Source organism: Electrona antarctica (assembly GCF_951216825.1).
Source record: "Electrona antarctica genome assembly, chromosome: 10".
In the NCBI taxonomy this organism is placed as follows: Eukaryota; Metazoa; Chordata; class Actinopteri; order Myctophiformes; family Myctophidae; genus Electrona; species Electrona antarctica.
In genome coordinates this window covers 27,498,395-27,504,561 of record NC_136791.1, presented here as the reverse complement: position 1 = coordinate 27,504,561, position 6,167 = coordinate 27,498,395, and positions in this window count along the sequence as shown.

Sequence of the window (6,167 nt, the reverse complement as noted above, 5' to 3'; positions counted from 1 at the left end):
GTGCACTGTCCATGTGAAACAAGTTTCAAAGGTCAAAGGTCATGACCAAGAGACATCATGGCTGCACCGAAACTTCCCACACCTGTCCTCGGGCGATTGAGGGTTGTCCACTTTGTGCGGGGGAGCTGTATGGGTGAAGCCTGGACGGTTCTGCTGCCTTCCACTGGTCCCTCCATCTTGCCATCACCCAGGATGCCTTGGAGGTGTCAGCTGGTGTTGTGCAGAGCGGTTCCTGGGCCTGTGTGGCAAAGGGGCGCCGGGGCTTGCACTGCGGTGTCTCCGTGACGGCCTTGCGTGGAGGAGGTGGGATTCACTCAACTGTGCCTTCCGAGCGAGAGCCAGCGAGGCTGCTTCTCGCCTGACCTCTGCTGGAGGCAGCGATTCCAGCGAGAACAGCCATTCACTGTGACCTCACAACAAACGGGTGCATACCGGTATCTATGGTCCGACGTTCACTCCGAACAGTCCGACACGCAATAGTCCGACACCCTACTACCCCAAACCCTAACCTAACCCTATAACCGCATGTGGAAGTTAATACTCAACCCCACGTTGAGTATTAACCGGCCACGTATGTGTCTACTCTTAACCGGCCATGTATGTGTCTTAACCGGCCACGTATGTGTCTTAACCGGCCACGTATGTGTCTTAACCGGCCACGTATGTGTATTAACCGGCCACGCATGTCTATGTGTCTTAACCGGCCACGCATGTGTCTTAACCGGCCACGCATGTGTCTTAACCGGCCACGCATGTGTCTTAAACGGCCACGCATGTGTCTTAACCGGCCACGCCGTTAAGACACATACGTCGGACTATTGATACATTGGACTAACGTAAGCCCCCCCATAACAAACCACCCGCACACACACAGCCATTAAATTACTTGTTTTTTAGTTCTACTGGATCTAGTTTGTATATTTGTGGATGGAATTGTCAGTGTATTTATAGTCATATAGTTTTAGTCATCATAGCTTCGCTTTTATTTCGTTTTCATGTCGTTTTCGTCGTCATTTAAGTCGAGAAAATGAACACTGATCCTATGGTAGTGGGCACTGGGCATGCCTCCCCCCCCCCCCCCAATCTCTCCATGGCTGTCCGAGCGAGCATTTTCTGTGACTCTGGCAAGGGGAAAAAAACAACTGGTGAACCTTGAACTGGAAGAAACCTCAGGCTGAACCAGGCTCTGGGGTCAGAGGTCATCTGCCTTGACCCTACAGAGAGAGAGAGAGAGAGAGAGAGAGACAGGCAGACACAGATCTCATGAAATCGTATTATTTATTTTTTGGGGCTTTTACAGGAGATGGGGGGTTGACACGCAGCAAAGGTCGTCGGAATCGGGACCCCCCGATTGCCCTGACGGCAGCCGTCCAGGTCAAATCTTATTGTCTTATGCGGTCTGCAGGAGGGCAGTCGCCAGTCGGGTTCTGCTTGACGTTTCTTCCTGTTAAGTGCATGGGGATTTTTACCATGTGTCGCAAAATTGCTTGCTCATGGGATCTCTATGGTCTCTAAAGAGTCTTGTTGTGATTTGGTGCTTTAATAAATTTGAATTGAATTGAATGTGTTTTTATGTTCACTGAGTCTGACTGTTTGTGGGATTATCATTTAAAAGTTGAATACCTTTGAGAGGCAAACTCTAATGGCATATTTATCTTAAGAATAATTGATCCACTACATCAGAGTTTAGTGCTGTTACTTTAGTATAATATAAATTATGTTTGTGATTTTAGGTTTGAAGTTTAATTTCGGTGTACCACATGGTTCCTTTATTTGGTGAAGTATGTAGGCCTACTAAATATATCAAGTATGAAGATTTTTCCCCCAAACGTGCACATGTTTTAAGCATGAGTCTGTCTGTCTGTCTGTCTGTCTGTCTGTCTGTCTGTCTGTCTGTCTGTCTGTCTGTCTGTCTGTCTGTCTGTCTGTCTGTCTGTCTGTCTGTCTGTCTGTCTGTCTGTCTGTCTGTCGTTGGTCTGGGGCCATTAGAGGTGATGAGACATTACCATGTACCTTGAGCTTGTCTGAAGCCTGAGGGCACACACATGCATACGTACACACGCACGCACGCACGCACGCACACGCACACACACACACACACACACACACACACACACACACACACACACACACACACACACACACACACACACACACACACGGCTAGTAACAGCTTCACTATGAGCTTTTTGTCTGCTATTTTCAAAATATTATTATATACATTTGTTAACTGGAAATGGGACATTCTGCACAATTGGAAGCTTACATTTTGATGATACTAAATACTAATGCTTTTGTACTTTTACTCAAGTCAATTTTGAATACCAGACTTTCACTTGTAACAGAGTATTTCTACATTACAGTATTGATACTTTTACTTACAGTAAAACATGTAGGCCTAAGTTACGTACTTTTTCCACAACTGCTGGTTGCTGCCGCCACCGTTCATTCTGCTGTACCGCTCGCTACCACACGAGGTCAGTGGTGTTCCGTTGCGATAACCTGTCCTGTTGTGTTTTCACACCAACATTAATGTTTAGTTTTTTTTTACTCAATAAAAAACATCCGAAATAAATAATTTGATAAATCAACGATATAAAAATGAACCACCTCGTGGTCTATCTAGAAGGAATGAATGGTAAGATTTGGACCAATCGTGTCGTGTGTAGACACTAGAGGCAGTAATGGATTCATTGATTGAGCAGCAGATCGTGTGTGTGTGTGTGTGTGTGTGTGTGTGTGTGTGTGTGTGTGTGTGTGTGTGTGTGTGTGTGTGTGTGTGCGTGTGCGTGCGTGCGTGTGATTGATAGGTTGCGGGTTCAAATCCGTCACTGTCAAACCCGCTGCTGCGTCTTTTCCGACGTTTTCAGACCAATCCGCGTCTCGACCGGATGTCCTTAATTAGACCCCCCCCACACACACACACACACACACACACACACACACACACACACACACACACACACACACAGTGGAGAACAGAACATTCCTCAACCAAATGGACCCATTTGGTCACATTTGTACACTATATCAAAGTTACAAATTGACCAATTAACTGTGAGGATTTTCCTCAGTATAGGCATACATCTCAGTTATACTGCAGTAAAAAGAACATAAATACATACATAAATACATTAACACCCTGTTAGTTATCTAATGTGGAATCCTAGAGTAGACTAATCATATATAATCAAGGTTTAACCAGCAAATTATCTAATTATTTACAATTGTACACTAATCAAGACAGAAAGGTATAGCCTATATTTGAAGGATTGAGTGTTGGATACACTGTTGTTTTTGGCAGCAAATTTAGATTTTAGTTTTAGTCATATAGTCTCTTGAATAGTTTTCATTTAGTTTTAGTCACATTTTATAGTCACCTGGAATGTCTTTAGTGTTAGTCTAGTTTTAGTCGACTAAATATCATACGATTTTAGTCGACTAAATCTACAGTTGTTTTAGTAGACTAAAATGTATTTTGGTGGTGCCTTGATGCCGTCGTAATGTTTTTACACTTGCTGAAAATAGCCGATGCAACCCATGTATTAAATGACTTATACTGGATCTCTTGTCCACTAGTCCCTTCCTAACATTTTAGTCTAGTTTGTTGATGAAATTGTCAATATATTTAGTCTTAGTTTTGTCATCATAGCTTAGTTTTCATTTAGTTTCCATTTAGTTTCCGTCAGTGGAAAAAGGTAGTCGACGAACATTTTTCGCCTTAGTTTTAGTGGACGAAATCAACACTGGTTGGATACTTACAGTGGTTGACAAAGTATATGTTTTACTTAAGTAAACGTATAAATATGCCACAATGTAAATATGCCGTTATATGTAGGCCAATATGCACAATTTACTAAAAGTATAAAAGTACCAAAAGTAAAAGTACTCATGCAGAATGTCCCATTGCACAAGTTTTCAAATGTATATACAAATCTTTTGAAAATAGCAGATCTACAAGCGCATTGAGAGCTCGTAGATGGCTAAGGTTGGTGAGGGGTGCGTTAAAACGACCGGATTAAGGTTGGTGAGGGGTGCGTTAAAACGACCGAATTAAGGTTGGTGAGGGGTGCGTTAAGACGACCGGATTAAGGTTGGTGAGGGGTGCGTTAAAACGACCGAATTAAGGTTGGCAGGGCCGGCCCTCCCATCAGGCAGAACAGGCAGTTGCCTAGGGCATCATGAGGGGAGGGGGGGCATACACCAAGCAAAAAAAACAAAACACAGTGCTTTAGAAAAATCTTGCCTAGGGCACCAAATTGCTCAGGGCTGGCACTGAAGGTTGGTGAGGGGTGCGTTAAGATGACCGGATTAAGGTTGGTGAGGGGTGCGTTAAGGGTTGGGAGAGGGTTAAGTTAGGTGTGCGGCTCCGTAACGTTTTCAATTAGTTGTAGACAGTGGTGTAAAAGTATAAATATTTGCCTCTGAGATGGTGGGCTGTGGGCTGAGCAGTGCTTACCATTTCAGGTTTATGATCCATCATCCGGTCGGGAGCGGATTATATATCGATTATATAACGTCATGTTGTAGTCACTGGTTTGTAGTCATCAAGCCGGAACCCCCCCGGTTTTGAGTTTTTTCACCATCCGGTCTAAACCACGCCTAGACCGGATCACACGGCGATTTAGCAACACAGACCAGGCTTTCCTCCGAGATGGAAGGCCTGGTGACGAAGTGTCCACAGCCCTCCTATGAGACAGTATATGGAAAATGACTCAAAACTTTGCGGAGACTTAGCTTATCTAATGCATTAGCTTCCCTTCATCATTTGGGCCCGGGGGTCAGATCCATGTGTGTTGTACACTACAGGGGTCATCTCACAGAGTGCAGCGGTCCTCACCATGCTGGGCTGGCTTGTGGTGGACATTTTTGTCATTTTTGTCATTTTTTTTGCCACAGACATATACCGTCCACAATGAGTGGACAATAATATTAGCAGAAACACACAAAGAGCTAGCCCTGAATGACCATAACAGGTCTGTAACTCTGGGAGTGTTCACATGGAACTATAGGCTGTTCCACAGGCAGCCGGGTCCTTGCAAATAAAACATTTGAGAACCACTAGTAGTAGTTGGACTCCTAATAGACTCCTAATAGCCCATAGACTATAGTGTCATAGTAAATCAGTGTCATACATATTCTGAAGAAAATCTGGAGACTTGACATTCAGCAATTGGTTCTTGTGATCAAAATAAGAACATTATAATGGTGTGTAAAAAGGAAAATCAAAAATGTTATATGGGCCAAAGGGCTATCTTAAGTTGTCCCTTATCTTACTTATTTTGCCTTTTTTTTGTTTTAATATTTTGGTTGGTTTAAAATAGTTCAAATAGAACAAGCTCACAACGTGTCGATCAGTTTGAACTATATTTAAAAATGTTTTTCAAAATAGTAAAAAATGGCAAATAAAGTGGGTTAAGAAGTAGGCCTATAAGTGGCTAATGTATGTTTTGTAGGCTAATAATAACAATACTCTAAAAACACACAAAGTTACTTGTTGTAACTAAAGTTTTCATAAAGTTGTAGTGGAGAAACCTTCCACCAGTCAGTGACACACATGTCTTACACGTCACCCAGTGGAGACTTTTACTGCCTCACAAGCATTTGTCTCCATTAAGCATTGATTTACACCTGACCTCACTGAACTGAACACAAGGAGCAGATGTGAAGTCCTCTTACCGTCTGTTTGGTCCAGCAGCCACACCGCCCTACGGCTCACTATAGCTTTCAATGTGTGTGAGATTACAATCACACAAAGAGAGTTTGAAAACATGACAAAAAAACTCCCATATCTGCTGGGCGGAGTATACAATGTGCAAACACAGCAGCAGGATCTGTGAGCTGCTGTGATACAGGAGGAGGATATCAAATGGAACACAACCACCCTAAAGACTACTAACCATTGTGATCTCGGTACATATAAATTGATTTATCTGAGATTCTGACTTTCAATTGTACATACATTTTGTTTGGATTGTATGGTTCCACCTTTTGTTGTGTGTGTGTGTGTGTGTGTGTGCGTGTGCGTGCATGCGTGCGTGCGTGCGTGCGTGCGTGCGTGCGTGCGTGCGTGCATGCGTGTGTCGTGCGAGAGACAGACAATGCAGGCAAGTAATACAACGTTCATACTATTGCTTATAATTTTATTGGCTATCTAAATATTTTAT